The 18,774-nt window shown below is 38.6% G+C and overlaps 1 long non-coding RNA gene across 1 annotated transcript in view; it reads left to right on the forward strand.

Moving 5' to 3' along the window:
- Positions 1-14,731, forward strand: part of LOC116183288 (uncharacterized) — a 28,854-nt gene extending 14,123 nt beyond the window's left edge. The window contains exon 3 of the long non-coding RNA XR_014950510.1: positions 692-14,731. This is a non-coding gene — a long non-coding RNA (uncharacterized LOC116183288). The remainder of the gene's footprint in view (positions 1-691) is intronic.
- Positions 14,732-18,774: the final 4,043 nt, after the last annotated feature.

The raw sequence follows: 18,774 nt of genomic DNA on the forward strand, positions 1-18,774 counted from the left end.
GGGCAGACTCTGACTTGGCTCAGCACTCATGAATGAAGATGAGCCAAGGAGGAGCAAAGGACATTGCCAACAATTTGGCACAGTTTCCTGGCAGTCAGTGATCACTTCAGGTATTTTTCTTTCAAGGTGTGTACAGGCACATCCAGTGACTCACCTGTATTTATATCCAGAGAGCCAAGACAGACCCGTACCTTGGCCCTGAGCTGTACCACGTCCCATGTTTTTAGCCTGTATTGTTCCCGTAAATTGAAGGCAAGAAGGGGAGCTGCCTGTTAAACTGTTCTCTCATAAAAGTGAAGTTGTTCAGCTGATTTAAGGACTGCAAAACTGGATCTCCCTAATGCAGAATCCCTCTGCCTCTTTGAGGTGGGGAGAGTCACCTGCCAATGGACATTATTGTCCAGCTGTCACTACAATGTCCTCGCTCCATAAAACCTGCAGTGGCTTCACTCTTGTTGTCACACCTTTATCAGCCAGGGAAGTCTTTTCCTACCACTGATCACCCATAGTAAGAACTAAGGGAGCTCAAGGACCTGTCAGTCTGATTCTGCTGTGAATAGCCATGAACTTGAGCCTTGTCTCCACTGTGTCTGCTTGCCCACTGAAATAACTGGGATTTCAGTATATTTGACATGCTCTGTTCTTCATATTCTATTCCCCATTGAAAATTCCCTGTCATTCCCTTTCCTAGACTCCCTTTCAATATGAACCTACAGAACTTTGACTGATGTGAAATAACTTACTCTCTGCCTAAAGTCACCTTGCCACCTGGAATCACAATGTGGTCAAGGAGAAATGTGGTGAGCCAATATTTTTAATTTCTACTTTATTTTGAGACATGCTTGACTGTCACATTCTCTTGTCATTGCTAAAGGAAAATAGAGCTGACCAAATATGATGACTAATAGAATTGTAAAAGCCTAAGTAAAGGTATAGATTTGCTACAAGCCTTACTGAGCATACAGTGGAAAAGAACATTTTAAATTGTTGGAGTGTTAAAGATGAAGCTACATTACAGACTCTGAAGTCAGGATACCTTTGGGTTCTCATTGGAGAATCCTGGAAACTCTTGGGTCTGACATGTTGCCTTAAAATTAGTGTACCTATCTGAAGGACTCACACAGTCTAAATCTACAGGAATATTTATTTCTGGGGAAATAAAGATAAAATAACATATGAATTCATGAGGCAAAACAAGGTTAAAAAGAACTGAAGACCACTTCTCCCATTGAAATTAAAGAAAATCAAAATAAACAAAGCCACCTGAGAGTTTCTGTGTCTGGGCCTCAATCCCTCTAAAACCCTAAAAAATGGAACTTGGGAGTTTCATTCATGAAAAACTAAGAAATTGGTTATTTTGGGAAGACATATATTGCTATCAGTCTGTATGTCTGCCTGCCCTCCAGGTTTTAGGACTTCAAATCCTTTGCTCAGTTTGCATGTGAAGGATCACCAAGCTGGACAGGAGATATGAAGAAAGAGCCCCTTTGGATGAGTGAATTGTGTACTGAGAAAAGATATATTAAGTTCAGAAATGCATCTGCTTGAAAACAGTGCCTGGCTAATGGTGCTTGCACAGGGTTTGAATGAGGATAATGAGGTAGTTCTGCAACACATGTTTACAGGTGCTTTCTCTGTAGCTTGAAAAGCAACTTGAGATAAAACACAAGGATGTCTGCTTGAAAAGAAAACAAATTGGCTTATTAACTTTGCTTTCCTGGCAGTGTTAGCAGGCTGAGTATGTTTCAAAAAAAGCAAAAGGGTTTTCTTGTTTTACATTTAAAATTGCAGCAATGAAAAACATGATACATCACTACATGTACATAGGGAAACATTATGAATATTTATTTATGTTTTATTTTAACTGGATATTCCCTAGAGATAAAAGCACCTTTATTTGTGGGGAAAATTTAAAAGTCATTAGTGTATTCTCCTTTCAGTTTCTTTGCTTTTGCCCATAAAACTCAGGTTTTGAGGAGTTCATTTGCTAGCAGAAAAGTCAATAACATCTGAAACATTCTACTTTGGTAGAAAGTTAGTTTCCATTAAGTAAGTTACATGCAGATTGTCCCACTGGTGGAGATGTGCACCACATAGGCATACACCACATTGCCTTCATGGTGGTCTGGTCCTGGAATTAAATGGACATTTCAGAGTTACCTACTGTACTTACAAAGCTGAGATGGACCACGTTGTGCAAGAACAGGTTTTTAACAGGGCAGCTGATGAGCCCAGAGACATTAATTGTGCCTATATCTGTTTGCATAGAAGGTTTTAACTCTTGCTGCTTTCTGAAAAAAATAACTTAGCATAAAAAATTTACTTGAAAATCTTCTTCTGATTCAAAAGCAGCTTTGATACAAAATTTTAATAAGCTTAGAAAAGATTCTCCTTGCAGCAGGAGAATGTGTCTTTGAACACCCGAACATGATACTGAGTCTTCCCTGCATAAAACATTTACCTTTACAACTAGCTGAGAAGTTTTCATCCATCTGGGCATCAGACTGAACCTGGTTTCCATCAGCCTTATTGGGAATTAACTCCACCACAAATTCTTGATTAACATATTAATTGCGCATCATCTTTTTAAAAATGCATGCATTTTTCATAATTCTTACATATAGTCTGACAGTAAAACAGAAGGCTTAGGAAATGACATCTGAGCAGATCAGAGGAGACACATTTAGAAAGATCTGTATCACATCTTGCTTGAACTTTACACAAATGTGTGTTTTATTTACTTAAATAAAATTGCTAACAGAAAACAAAAATTAATGACCGTACACACAGCATAACCAAAGCAATGTACTTTAAGGCAAACTTTAAAAAATTCAAAGTTGCAGATAATGCCAGAGCAAATTTCCATTCATCTTTTAACAGCTCTTCTACATCTAAGTGATTTTAATTCCTCTCAGTGAAGATGGGTCAATATTTTCTCTTAAAGGTAATTACTGTGAGTAGAGACCTATCATAACACCTAAGAACCAAGCAGTTATTTTAAAATCTAATCTCAGGATGACTGAGTATTCTATTTTAAAGCCAGTTTTGTTTGATAATGACTACTTAGGGCTCAATCTGCTTTCTTTTGCCAGTTTGATGACAGTAGCATGGCTATATATTAGATTGCTGAACACTGCAATGCCAAAATCCTGTCTTTAGTAAAAGCTTCAGTCCTCACCTGGGGAAGAACACAATGGGCAGATATGTAGACAAAAAGTTCAAATAGGTTTTGGAAGAGAAGCAACATAATTCCTTTCTATAAATAAAATAAATCTAAAAAATATATTGTATTTAAAAGACTCATTAAAAGGTGATATATTTCCTTATCATTCTTTAAATGTATGTTATGTCTTTAAAAAACCCTGAATACCCACAAATACTGAAAGAGAGAAATCAACCTTGAACTTAGTAGCATTTAGGCATGTCATGTCATTTAAATGCAATCTAAAATAGGGTTTTTTTCACATGTTATCATAATATTTAAATAGGTGCTATTGCTGCTATAAATCTATCCTAATCATGAAATCAAAGCTACCTTTGCATATACAAGAGATCTTAAAAACTGCCTGAAAGTCTGCCAGATCTTCCCCAAAATATGTAATCTTTGTAGAGGTTATTGTCAGAGCATACTACTGTCTTGTAAACCCAAATATACTTTCTAAATTGCAGTGGAACAGGCAGAAAATATTCATCTAAGGCTCTCTCACAGACCTGAGATAACTCTATGTAAATCACAGGTAGCTGTTAAATTCCTTAGGTTGCCATCTGTCAAGTGACAGACATTGGCAGAGATCATTTTGTTATTCAACTTTTTAAATTTTCCCAAGAAGATAGTTTCAATTTTTTTCCTTGGTATTTACAGGAGAGAAACAGGCTGCTGCAGATTTATGCCTTTTCTTATTTTTTTTTTTTCCTACTCTTAGAGCTTTCTCATCATTTCCCTTCAATTTCAGTCACTCTTGGTGGCCACACCTTGCCAGGTTGGGGATGATGGATCTGGCAGAGCACAGCACCTCTGAAACTCAACGTCTGATGAAGTCCCAGTTTAATAGACCCAAACAGCACAGCACCACATCAGGCCTCCTCAGATCTGGCTGTAAACAAAGTGTGCAGCTTGAAGGTATTTAATGATGGAAAGGAGCAAGACAAGAATCCAGGATCTGCCATCCTTGCAGACTGGGCTCTTAGCATTGCACTAAAATATCTCCATCTGCAGAAGCATGAAGTGGCTTCTTTCTGTTTTGTTATAGCTCAGTGTTTACCATGAAAAAGACCCTTGTGATAGTGCAGAACTTTCAGTTTATTGCAAAATTTCTTCTGCCTGAGATTCCAATTTATGCCTCAAGTGTTCAGGCTCTCTTGTGTACCTGCAGTGGATTATATTTGTACAGCTCAGTATGACCAAAACGAGATAAGACTTTTGTCCCTTGCCTCCAGCCTCTATCAGGCTTTAACAGGCTGGATCTCACCACTGAGTGTAAAAGCAAATGAAGGTACAATTAACTGCAGCTTGATTAACACCCATCTTATAGAGTAAGACTAAGGCTTTATGTCTTGTGGGGTTCTTCTGCCCACAGTACTTGGTCATAAAAAACGTTGAGCAGCAATGTGCTTTTAGAAATATTGTGTGTTTATTTGCAAAAAGAATCTGCCAGAAAAGGTTGATCTGTAGACTGTTGTGACAACCCACCCATGAGGAGAGTGAAGTGTCCTTAAGGGTGGTCACAGCTGTCACTGGTACCTCAAGACCACACCTGAGAAGCAGCACCACCACAGCATGTGGGTAAACCCACCTCGGTGCAAGGACACCAGCAGGCTGAAAATGCAAGAACACACTCAAGTACTTTTGCTTTTAGGGATACCTTTTTCAGATTGGCCATAGAAGATCATTACAGAAGCAAGAAACATAGAGTTTTTAATAAGGAAACTACTCATCAGAAACATCATCAGTACATTCTTCTGACTAATATGATTTAGACTGAAGCCCTTTGATGATGTTTGTTACAACACAGAAGGTGCTTCTTTACATGTCACCGGATATTGCAGGGCTTGATTGCTGTGACTGAAGGCTTTAGGCATTTTATAATGGAAGACCTATGATTTCAAAAATCCCCCAAGTTATAAACAGAGTATCCTGGCTCCCACTTGTCTTTGAAGGGGGTGAAATTGTTTTGCTTACATGAGCCACTAGGAGTAGCTCCCTTGTCAGACTTTGTCTGTTCTCATATTCACCTGTGTCTACCTGGTCTCAGTTTCATGTTCATCTGTGTTTGTAAAAGCTGTCTTTGCATTGTGCCTGTACCTGGGAAAGCATCTCCCCTGGCAACACCAGCATGCACAGGAGCACAGTCCTGTCCCCAGAGCCTGCCCAGCCTCTCCAGGATGGACTGATGAACTCACAGTCATTTCTGTTCTCCTTCGGGGGCCAAGTTTGTACAGCTCTGTGGCACTCCTGAATGCTCTTTTAGTCCTCAGAAATAAGAATAGGAAAAGAAGGTTTTCTTCTTCAGGGACAGGAGAAAGTCTAGCATCAGGACTGTGTCTTTATTTCTTTCCCTGCTCCCTTCAGGTCAGTACAAAAGATTAAAATATTCAGTTCTTCCAGTGTCTTATTTACCCTTAGACTCTTCTTTTTTCTCTCTCATTCTTTTTCTTTTATTATGTCTTGTTTCCTGGTAATGAATTTATGATTGAAAGGGAAAATTTTGTGGCCTGCATGCCTGTGGATGATTTCTGTCCTGATCAGGTTGTTTAAGTGGAATTGGGTAGTTGCTTGAACTGGGGATTTGGGAAGAGTCTGACTTCTCTCGGAGAACCACAAGGCTGAAGCCCTCAAATAAAAGTGAATCTTGTGAGCCTTGGAGCCCACATTTGGATCTGAATTCTCATATTGCCTCTGAGGTTTTGGGGTCCATGGGTCAGTCCATGCCTGAAATGAAAGACCAGTATTTGCCACCCTTGACTCCATCCAGGCAACTTCCTTGAATCTCTATTTTTAAGAAACTTACACAAAATAATCAGCTGACTGACAAGTACCAATGGCAGTGGTAATGCACCAATCCTATTCATTGATTTGACTTTCATTATATATTCTCAAAAGATGACTGTCCTCCTTTGGTCAGTCTCTTTGGTTATGCTATTAAAAAAATTGTTTGGTTCTGGGCACATTACACTGTTTGGAGAAAGGGAGAGGAGCAGGAGAGCATTCCAGGGGAAAGAGAACATATGATTAAGCACTGAAATGATTGATTTATGATAAAAGATTAAAAGAGCTGAATATGTATAGCTAAAGGGAGACATGCTGAGTGCCTATGAGTAAGTGAAGGGTGTAAGCACCAAGCAAAAGACAAGGACATTGGAGAAGCCTGTGAAGTAACAGCAAGGAAAATCTGGAGCAAGGGATATACTGGTGTTTGTCAGGAAAAAACTGGAGGAATGACGTCTAAGTGAGATGAAGAACCATTGCTGCAACATATTTTGGGACATTGACAGTCTTTGGTGTGGATAATTCCCTTTCTATAAAAACTCTTGGGGAGACCTGAGGAAAAGCAGGGATGACAAATCTCAAACTTGGAGTGTCTAAAGTTAGCTTTTGGCTGAGAGAAGTGTGCAGCTTTCTTTTAGAAATAAATTATTCCCATTTACTGTCTTGTTAGCATTTGAAAATCCAAGTATAGAGTCTGTCCAAAATGTATTTTAGCTGTTCAATATGTAATATTCATCTGAAAAAGGATGGAGAGCTGGTACATGCAATGAGCTGCTCACCTGCTGGGCTCCAGAGGGCCTCCTCTTTTAATTAAAAAAAAATTCAGGAAACCAATAATTCTGTAAACAGACTTCAGTCCTACATACTTTCATATGCCTAAAGGAACCGGACTCAATATTAAGGTTAGAAATGAACTTCCCTGTGCCCAAGAGTGAATAGCTAAAAAGGGTACATGTATTATAAAATACGATAACATACTGTCTCTAAACTAATATTTCTTCTGTACCTTTAGGTACACAGGAATAGTAACTTGTGGTTGATTTTACTGTTTCCCAGATTAAGGGCAAATAGAACCAGGGAATGCCTTTTGTACAGTAGTTACCTAGTAAAAACTGTACTTCAACTACAAACTACAGGTGACGTACGAAATGCAGCAGTGAGTGAAACATTTCTGGGAAAACTGTTTACCCAAGCTGCTGAGAGAGAAGAGAGCTTATCGTGTAAAAACATCTTACTTTGATATGCTAGAATATACAAATATAGGAGGAGGCAAGGTGGGGCTAGCAAGTGATACAGAAGCTAATCTATGGTTTAAAAAAAAAGAAAAAAAGACAACAGCACAATGGAAAAATAGATTCAGTGCCATGTGTGAAGGAGGCAAAGCTTGGCTTGTCTGTTGCTAAACCTTAATGTTCTTTTAAGGTACTTTTTATATTTCATAATAACAGACGAGATAAGCAGCACCTACAAAGACAGGTGGAAACACCACACGTCTCTGGTGGTGCTCGGAGCTGGCTGGACTTGAGCTGGCACCAACCTAGAGCCATGGAAAGGTGACAGGACACCAGCTGAACCAGGAGTGTCAAATCCTGGCTAAGGAGGCACAGGTCACCCACAGCCATGTGCCCTTACCTGTGATTTTGTCTTTCTCTGAAGTGTCCCTGTAAAGCTGTTGAATATCACTAGGCATGAGCATGGAGAACTTTTTGTCTCCAGTCTCAGTTTCCCCAGCTGTAGGAGGAAAATGGTGCCTTCATTGCACAAGCACCTCGTGAGACGTTTGTATCTTGTACTTTGGAGGATGTCAGAAGCCAGAATGGAGGAAAACTTTCCCAAAGATGCATCTCTAGTTAAACATTATAATGCATTTTCTCTGTGCAGTCTGAGCAACAGCATTCCATCCACATCTATTTTTGCTTGGAACAAAAGTAAGCAAGAAAAAATTAGAATCTTATTTACAAAAATACTCATGATACAGAGTAAGAAGTTCTTTATTCTCTTTTATCTATAAAACCAGAATTCTGTTCTCTAAGAAATTAATTCAGAATGACACCACATGCTGGCAGGAGAATTTGTCAGCCACCCTTCCCACTCTGCACTTGCAGTGGGACTGGCACATCTGTTGGTGTTTTGGTCGAAACATTTGTCATCCCAGTTATTTACACAATATGAATGTGTGTTAGCTATGATTTTGGTTTGTGTCTAACAAACAAGTGTACAATTTGGGTCAGCCAACAGTATGGACGATTATGTCAAAGAAAGGAATAAAAACCCCACGTGACTCTCCTCTCTAACAAGACCATGGTCACAGGGAGGTGGGTGAAGAGGCTCAGAGGGTGCAAAAGCCAGCAGTGATAAGATATAAATGTGCTTAACTCAAGGATTACTATCTTTTCCCCAACAGTTAAAGACAATCTTTATATGCCAAAAGGACAATACTGGAAAATACATGATAGGACACATAAGATATGGACAGCTGCCAGGCCTCTGAACAGCTGTGTGGTGTATAAGAATTACTGCAGCTGTATTTAAACTAGAAATTAAAACTTTTTTTTTCTTTTAATGTGTTCAGGCTATTCACTTATCCAAAAGGAAACATTAGTAATTACGAACTGTTTATTTCCCCACAAGACATGCTGTTTTGTTTCTGCTGTCTGTGATCTCTGATGTTCAGGAGACATCACTGCTCATTCTTAAAACTCTGTGTGTAGAGCAGGGGAGATGTGAGACTTTTTCACCTGCTTTGGTTAAGGGAGTGAGGCATTCAAACCGAGCTTTGCACCACTTCAGGAGCAACTTGAAAAGGAATAAGGAATCAGTTCTCTCCTGGTGTTTTGGAAACACTGGGAAAGAACCTGATACCAGTGTGTGTTCAGGATCCTTAGGAGGCAAAGAACTTCAAGGCGGGTTCCTGCAGCATGACTGATCCGATAAGCCTGGTGGGTGTGCAGGAGGTGGAGTACTTTTTCCCCAGCTTTGGAGGTACTTCACTCACTCTTGTGGAACGTTTGCTCAGAAGAAATAATGCCAGATGTAGTTTTGCCTGTTTTCCAGCCTCATATATTTCTCTTCTATTTTTTTTTTCTTAGTGAAAAAAAGAAAAAAGAAGAAGCATATGAAGTCAGGAGGACATCACTCATCCTGAACTTTCTCTCCTGTTCTCTCTAATTCTGCATAAGTGGAACAGAAAACTGGGAAACATGTATGTGAGCTATTTCCAGAGAAGCAGATAGAACAACCCCCATGAATTACAGAAATTATTGATAATTTGAAATTCCCCAAGGGACACCTTGTCTTGTGTGTGGCAAGGCTGGCTGCTCACCAAGAGCAGCCAAGAATGGGGTAATAGATGTCTTCCACAGAGTGACCATAGAGTTGCTGGTTCCCATGCAAGTTTGCAGCTTTATTACTGCTGGAGCCAAACAAGATAGGAGTGGGTACCTGTGGTTTTGGAATGAAAATTCTTGGGTTCTTCCTACAAAGCCACATCTACAGCGTGTGGTTTGGCTGGCAACCGTGGATTCTGATTTGTATGCAACCCTGTGGACACTTCTAATTGAATGTTTGTATGAAAGGCTAACTCTGCGGCCACTTTTAATTAGAGGAGATTTCCGGTAAAGTTAGTCAACAGGTTTTGTTACTGGAGGGAGAGTACAGAACAACTGTTGTGAAAATAAATAGTACAGCGTTTGGTGTTTCATTGCAAAAGCTAAATTCAGAATTTTTCAGTTCAGATGAATTCTCAAACTTTCTGGTTTTCATCTCTCTCCTGTCTCTTAGGGTTAGATCTACTGAAAGGGAGAGGAAGGGGGCTGGAGACATTGGAGATTCAAGTTTGCAACCAGCACTGTAGTTTCCAGGTCTCCTCTTGAATCCATGTAAAATTTTGGTCCCATAGGATCCACAGAAAGGGATCCCAACTCATTACCTGCTTGTTTTGAACACAGATCCTATGAGGTTTCAGTAGGGTTGTTGTACTTTGGTATTGGTTCGTTTTCCTGCCTGAAATCCTGAACACTTTTTCAGATGAGGGCTGCTCAACAGACAAATAAACCTAATTCTTCACCAATGATGACATGTATATCTTGCAAATGGAGTCTGCTACTCTTTATCATGGCATAGTAGACCTCCATCTCTTCTGTAGAAGTCTAAATGGTCTCAAATCAGAAAGATAAATAGAAGATAAAATTAGTCTTTGAGTTCACAATCATGTAAAGGTTTTTAGAGTCTAAACAAAAAAAAAAAAAAAGCCTAACTTCCGTCAGCTATGACAAAGAGAAGTAAAAAGAATTATTTACTCTGGAGTGGCAATAGGGTTTTTAGATTACAAGTATAGAAATTTTGAATAATACCTGTGAATAATGTCTAGTGATTCAGGAAGAATGGTAAAAAATCTTGGATATCTACATGACTAGAAATCTATAAAAGATTAAATTTCAATAAATAAAACCATTTTTCTTTTGATAATTTCTTTTGATAATAAGTACTTTGTTATGGCTCTAATAACTTCTCTTTTTTTCCTCCCTACTATAATTAGCTGATCTTAAAGACGTGCAAACAAGCTGCCACAAGTGTTTGGCTACTTAGTAATAACTGTGCACCTTCTTACCCATCAGTAAATGTAAGATCATTTACTTCCAAGAGGGGGAATTCAGAAGAGGGATAGGCAACCTCAAATTACTACACATTTATAACCATGTACAAGTCTTCCCACAGGCAGTTACCACAGATGAGCTAAATTACTGCAAATTCAGGCTCCAGCTTACATAATTTTAACCGTATTATGTGCCTAACTTTATATTTTAAATAATTTCTACCCAGAAGACATCTAATTCTTATATAGTGATGTTAAACTGATTTTTTTAGGCAGTTGGAAACAAATAAAACATCAGTTTTTTGTGAAAGTAAGAATTGTGTGGATTCCACTCATTTTATCAAGAAGGATTTAGCTTCAATCACTCTTAATAGCCTACTGGCATTTTTCCCCCCAAACCAATTCTGTACAAACTCAGGGTGAAATACCTTTTGTCTGTTGAAGTCAATGGAAGAATACATTTTGATTTTTATCAGGAATTCCTGACAGTTCCTGAAAATTTAGAATATTTTCTTATTTTTCTCCCTATAAAACTCATTCTACAATTTCAGCTATCCATTTTCTAGTGCTCACCTATAGACCCAAACATCACAACTCAGGAGTTCAGTTAAAGCTGCACATTGTCAGCTTTGTTTTGTTAAGCCATGTCATCTACATCTGAATTTTTTTAATTTCTTCCTAGCTAAGTTAAAGCATTTGACTGCAAATCCACCCCTTAGTTGGGGGATTCCTGCAGGACACTCTCTGCTGGAAGGAAATCGTTCGACCAGGACAACTGAGGCAGTTCATGCCTTGAACTGATGGGAAATGAGCAATGGATTTGCACAGCCCATCTCTGCACTGCTCACCTGGCAGCAGGTCACCTCTGATCCCTCTCATCCCATTCCTCTCATCAAAACTCTGCATAGCAGATGGGCAGGCTTTGCTTGGTTGTGTTGTTGTCCCCATGCTGACTGGATGATAACTTGATCTGAACATCATTCTTCACCAAGTTACTTCCCCACATGCCAGAGGACAGTGAATTCCTTTTATCACCTCAATTAAAGGCACTCTTGATCAATATATTCAAGATTCTGATCTATCTGGGAATTCTTCAGTTCTAGTGTCCACATTCAGTGTTTATTGTGGGAGCCATCTCCAAAATTCTTTTCTACTATATTTTTTTTTTTCATTCCCAAGAAAGACAAAGCATATTTTTTAAGCAGGAGACACTAATCCTAGAGTCACTCAGGCTGGGCAGAGGCTCAAGAGTGCAGCATTGAGACCTCCAGAGAGCTGTGTGAATTCAGGAACTTAGAGTGAAAGTTATGAAATTGAGGAAACTTTGGGCATTTACTATCATTTCCATATAGTCATCACTTGGCTAATGGCATTTTAAAAAATATACAGGCTCATGAATCATAGATAATGTACCTGTGTACTTGCCCAGCCAGTTGTTACTTTGATTCACTTTAATAACCCATTTTTGCTCCAGTTTTTGTATTTTACTCTTCACCTGCTGTCTTGCTCGCATACATGGAAAGAAAGAAATGAATTAAGTATAATCAGTCAGTGCAATCACAGCTGAAGCCTCCTGAGCTGGAAAATGACTCACATTTATCTGCTGGCATCTCTGCTCACAAACCTCCTGCAGCAACATCTCTCAAATTCTCTACTAATTGAGCCATTTTCTGAATTCTAGCAGTGAATGGGATGTAGTGAGACAGAGACCAACTAACATATGAAATTTGTCATTAGCAGGAATGGTAGTTTTCCTGGAAGATTTTTGATAAAGGTACATTGAAATTGCTGTTGGAGAAGTGCAATTTACTGCAAGCTTGCATTAAGCACTGACCTTCATACTACTCAGTACTAAGCAACAAAGCAAAGATGTTAAAATACAATGGAGGGCTTAAATAAAAGTGACTGTAATTAAAAATATATACCAGATTTGAAAAGGCCTGAGTATGGTTTTAATAAAAACATTACTGTGCTGCTGATATTAAGACTTAAATCCCTCAGAAAATCACAGACATACACATAGGGTCTAGCTCTCTAGGCAGCTAAAATGACATGTTCTTCTTTTCCTGCATTATGTTTCCAGATGCATTGTGCTTTCCATTTTGTTTTGGTAAATAATTTAATTACACAACCCCATTTTTTATGGTCTATTAGTATGGAGCTGCAGGTGCTCATCAAAAATTCTAAGTATCACTAAGAGAACCCATGACCTACTAAAAACACATAAAAGATAATTTCAGGTATGGCGAGGCTGTTTTACCCTTGTGTGCAGAGAATCCCTCCCTGACAGCTAAAAGACTCCAGTAATGTCAAATGACAGCCTGTATCCTTTCTGCTAGAAGAAAAATTGCAGTACAGTAAGAAGTGTGAAAATCAAAATGAACTGAAGAAGAACACAAAAATCATTCTGCTGGGTTAAAGAAAAAAATGTCTCTTGTGCCCAGCACTGTGCTGGTATCTGCTGGTTGTAGGTGCCAGCAGAAAGCAAATGAGAGGAGCAGTGCCCACCCCTGAGCTGTGCACTCCTGGCTCTGCCAGCCTGCAGGTTAGAGGTCTCCTGGGACAGAGGATTCAGCTTTTCTCAGTGTCTGATGGACTTGGTTTATGGCCTTTGTTTCATCTGCTTTATACATCTTGCATCCAGAAAATCCCACAGCAGCAAGTTCTACAGGAAGCTGGTAAGTGAAAAAACATTCATTTTATTTGACTTGAATGTTCTCTGTGTCCATCAAGTTATGTTTTGTCAGTAAAGACAAGTAATAATTCTTAATTACTTTCCCAATGCAAAATTTAAGAATTGTATGGATTTCATGATTGGGTTTGATGTTCTCAAAGGTCCTATCCTATCTAATGATCTTATGAAACTCTTCTTTTTTTCTCATCTCAGTGTAGGCAAAAAGCTCCTACTCAAGCTTACCGCCATGAGTTTTCTGGACAAATGTGTTTATACAGTTTCTGACAAGAGAATTTTTTTTCCCTTCAGTTACACCATTATGATTTAGAAAAGGGAACCAACCAATGGAGGTAAAGTCAGAGGAAAAGGTGGACCAAGTTTGTTTAAACTCTCATCAGCTTTCTGTGTTTATCTGATCCATATCTGCAATCATGCTGCAATTTATCCCACAGTAGCTGCAAGGGATATTTTCCACATCACTTGTAATACTGAAGGAAAAAGTCCTGACTCGCTTTTAAACACACTCCACCTTTCTTTTTATGACTCTGTACATATATTCACACAGCTACACACACCCCTAAACTGAAAAAAAGAGATTTTTTTTTCCTCTTTCATCACAGCCTTGACAGTGATGAGTTAGTTTTATGTCCTTGGGTCTCTAGTTTTGCAATTGAATCTTGTAGTTGGATTCTGCAGGTGGATGGGGTTTGAATTGACTGGATCCACACTTTTATTTTTGCACAATGACACAATCACTTGTAGGGGCATCTGTTGGATGTACAGCCAAAACAGTCAAAAGTTTCCCTGGTGTGTGAAGCCTCCTCAGGTGTTGCCTTTTACTGCTTCCTCATGTCTGGAGCCATCCTTTTCTCCACACAAACTCCTGGTGAGCATTTTTTTTTCCACACAAACAACGTGGAAGCTTGCCATGTGTGAATGCCATGTCATGATACCGTAAAGGATTAGGGACACTCAGCTGCAAGGAGGATAAACTCTGGAAAAAAAATGGTATTTTTCCAGATAAGTAGCTCTGAGGTCTGTAAGTTTAATGTTTTTTCTTTCCCTTCTGGTGGAAATTATGGCATTTCTTTCAGAATATTGTATACCTATACTATCTCTTCCTACAGCAATAAATATTTTAATATCTATTTGGAGGTGAAATAAAAAAAAAATACCCTGTGATTACATGAGATCTTTGGAGATCGCCAGCTACATTTGAGGATTTGGTTTGCACTTGATTGCATCTGTCACTGATGTATACAGATAATTAACAATGGGGCTAGAGATCCCTTGGTCCTCCAAACCCACAGCCCTCAGAAGATTGTTTAAGTTGTCCATTGTCAGCTACACACAGAATACTTAGACCAAATTGAGATGTAGCTTTCTGCTGCTCAATGGTGTGCACACAGCTTCCAGATACCCAGGCACTTTGGACTTTTCCCTGGGGATATTCCCCTCTGGAGGATCACAAAAATGAGCCCCACTTACCTCCCACAGGCACCAGGGGCTGTGCTGATGCCTCCAGACCTTGGACCTGGGCAGGATCCTGGCTGCACGGTGGGACAGGCTTGGTTTTGCACGGTGCTGGCAAATATCTACATTTATTCTGAGCAGCATCGCAAATAGGGGGATTTGCTGCTTGGAAATGTGTTTTTCAGCAGGAGGTTTTACTGTGGGCACACAGCAGAGAGGCCAGGGCTTTCTGCTACCCCATGTGCTGTGCAGAGAGCTTGGTACTGCAGGTTGAATTTTTGCTGATGAGAGCAACGTTCTCTGCTAATACATTATGTAAGAGCCTTCATCTCACTTAGGCAAAAACATTATCAGCTGCACTGATGGTTGGATATTTTCTCCAGACATAAAAACCAAAACCAGCATGAGTTTTGTTATCTAGAAGACATATACAACAAGATTTTAAAGGCCTCAGAGCATTTAAGATGGGATAAATTAATTAAGGACTGCATTATTAGCCCATGGTGGACTGTACTTGTCAAAATTGGTTGAATATCCAAATTAAGTTGAAGCTAATCCTTGCACAAGCCCATAAAACCTGTTCCCAACAAGCTTTCCTAATAAATTCTTTGTACAAGGAAATATGACTTAAATTGTTTTAAAGCAATAATGTTTAGGTAAGTAAAAAAAAGTTTCCTACTGCGAGATATTTTATGAACAAAATTAAACATAAAACCATATTATTAAATTCTGTCAAAAAGGTATTAATCTTGTTACTCTGGCATTGGTACCTCAGTTCTCCATAATTATGGATTAAGACTTTAAGACAAAAATGAAGTGTGGAAGGTGGTTTTCACAGTTCCTGAAAAAGAAAATAAAACTTGAAAGTATAAACCTTTAGACTTGCAATATGTCATTCTGTTATTATTATTATTAGCATTATTAACCTATTATGTTCTGCCTTTATGATCAGCACTGTGTAAAGCTCACTGGGAACAAATAGAGTGCACAAATGAATTAATGAACTGTGGAATCAACCCCACAATATTTGGTAGTGTGAGATGGTCCAACACAGAGATATCTCTGTGTGCTGAGGTTACAGGAACCCCCCCATTAATTTCAGTAGCTGCCATGTGGCTGACTGACTGCTTTTGATTGCATGGTAGGAAAAAATATAATCACCTGTTTTAGAAAGAGAGGGTGTGGAATAGGAAAATCTGTTTATCCCAGAAAAATGTGCAATGAAAGGACACAGTTTTTGAGGACCACAACATTGGTCTCAGAATATGCTCCAGTGCACACAAGAACTGCTGTAACATAATGAAGAATGAACCCCAATAATATGGGAGGAAAGGAGAGTTAAAAATGATAAGAGATGCCCTAGATAGAACCAAAGATATTAATTCATCTGTAGAGGATTTTTTTTTTTTTGCCATGGTTAGTTGTCCCTTGTGATCTTTTTTAATCTCCCCACTACAACTAGTAAAAGCATTCTGAAGGTTTAGCACTTTTCCTAATTGGATCCTCTCTGAATGAATGCCATAGGTAAATGTGCCTGTTCTACTGCATGGACATCATAATTCTTTCACTCCTCCCTGGTCATTGTCACTGCCTCAAAACCCTAGAAATCAGTCAGCAATTTCAGCTATAATCCAATCACTTATTCAGATTAATTGCTGGTAGTGTGACATGCTTGGGTTTTATTACAGTGTTTTATACTCTGGAGCACATGTAGGCAACCATTATGCATGGGATAATGCCCAGTCACATTTTTTATGTCTAATATCTACTTTATGTTGGTAATTCACTAAGACTCAAGCAAAATAAACTCAGCAAATAATGTGGACATTTCAGTTATTTTCCTTCCAGTGTTGTAGAAGACTAAACTAGCTTTAGAGTCTGTCACCTTCAAGTCATAGCTCTGTAATCAATTCAAAATGGCAGCTTTCTGGTGGTGGTTAAATAGTCTAGGTAGAATGATTTTGTTTAACTATTTTCATAGAGAGTATGACCACAATAGACTTTTTTAGACACAGGATTGACAGGGATACATGCCTTCAACCTCTGTATATAGGGCAATAATTATCTTTTCAACCCATCTAGTTCCTCTTCATCACTCCTCATCATACAAGAGAAGATATCCTGCACTGCACTTAATATTGAATGTACAGTTTGTACAGCCAAAGAAATACAGAAAATTGTGCTCAGGGATATGGGGACACCAGAATTAATATAAATTCTGCAGGGTTTCACAAGATTTAAATGCATACTGACATTACATCACTAATACCTGATGGTTTTGGAGCCTTCGGAAACATTTACTCGATAACACAGGGATGCAGAAATATGTATATTTAAATGTCTGAACTTTCATTACTTTTTTTTCCCAAAACCCAGCTTCAGTTACCATTCATTTTCAAAACTGTACCACATAAGAACACAAATGTTGGGAGAAGGGACAGTGCAATTTGAGTTAAAGAAATTATTTTCATTAAAAACCTTTTGGTACTGCTTACAATATCAGTCTGGCACAGTGAAGGTTCTTCAGAGACCATAAAATCTGGGGATGTAGGTGTTCAACACAAAAATTCAAGAGCCTGTTCCATTCTCACACGGATCTTGGACAAGTTTAGGGTATGATCCTCACCACAATAAAAAGAGCTGCCAGCTTAAGGACTTGGGTCAACTGCAGCCTTTCCATTCAAGGGTAACTTTTTTTAATGTACAGTTTAATACTTCGTCCTGTTAACTCCAAATCTGAGGCACCACTCTGCCATCCTCATCATTTAGATTAAAAAATAAACCATTTGTACTCAGTGGAGTGGATTTCAGAGGAACAAGTGAAAAAGAATAAATGGAATGTTGAAGAATCTGTGAAATTCTTTGACCATTGATGTCTCTAAAGGAGAAGCATTGGCTCTTTCATAAAAAAATGTGTCTGGATGTATACAGAGAGAGGACTGGGTGCGTAATGATTTATCTATTTTGCCTCAGGTTAGAGGCACAACTTCATATTGTTCAGATCAAGACACCGTTCAGTATTTATTTTAATTTCTTGACAATGCAGCCAAAGGTAGTTTAGCTTTGTTTACATTTGTTTAAGTTTTCTTCCTTGGGGAAAAAATTGCATTGAAAAAAATGGAAAGAAATGTTTTTTCTTGTGATTTTTACATCACTTCACATTTTGGGTAGCCATTCAGATTGCCTAGAAATCTGTCAGTGACTCAATAGGAAAAGGGGAGGTAACTGGCCATTTTTTAAGTAATATCTTTAATTGAAATTATTTCAGTGGAAACAGCTGAATGTGACAGCATCTAAAAAAAAAAATTAAATGGCTTGAAAAGTCAGCAGGTGTTGAAAGCCAACAAGATTCATGAAGTAAAGGACACTCTGAAGTGTCATGTACAATTCTTTCATGTCTTGAAGACCTAAGAGAAGGATATATACTGGGATATGTTCAAAACAGTCACTTGGCTACAGTTTCAGGAGCTTTGGGTCTTCTAAAATAACTCTGAGTGCCAAACACCTGACAGTGGGGAAGATAGAAGAGGGAAAAAATAACTTCAAATATTCAAATCTTTCTGTTGGAACATTTTGTTGAAATCTCCCTCTTGAGCCATTGGGGATCAATCTAGTATAAAGCATGTTTGCTGCACTGCCACCTTATTCAAAAATGCTCCAGTATTTAGCAGATGGAAACTGAGTGGCTGTGGCAACTTGCAGTTACCTCCCTGTTCCATTAATGCATTTGCCTACAAAGAGAGAGAACCTGAGAGAAGGGAGGTGTACAGCAGGCTGTAGACATTTATGTTTTTAAAAGTCCAAACCCTCAAAAATGGATGGTTGGAAATTTATGACAGGAAGAATATATATGACTTATGGCTAGAATTTAGGAAAATAAGTATTGTCTAAATGCTCAGTTATCGTGCATATCTATTTTTGCATTAGTTCCTTTTTAATTTTACATGGAAAATTTGAGAAAAAGTTAATCTTCTGTACTGGAAAACAACTCAAAAATTTTTAGGGCAAAGCTATTTTATGAATTCCCAAGAAGCGTGAGAAATACTT

The sequence above is a fragment of the Lonchura striata genome, chromosome 2 (genome assembly GCF_050655825.1).
Source record: "Lonchura striata isolate lonStrDom1 chromosome 2, ASM5065582v1, whole genome shotgun sequence".
Lineage (NCBI taxonomy): Eukaryota > Metazoa > Chordata > Aves > Passeriformes > Estrildidae > Lonchura > Lonchura striata.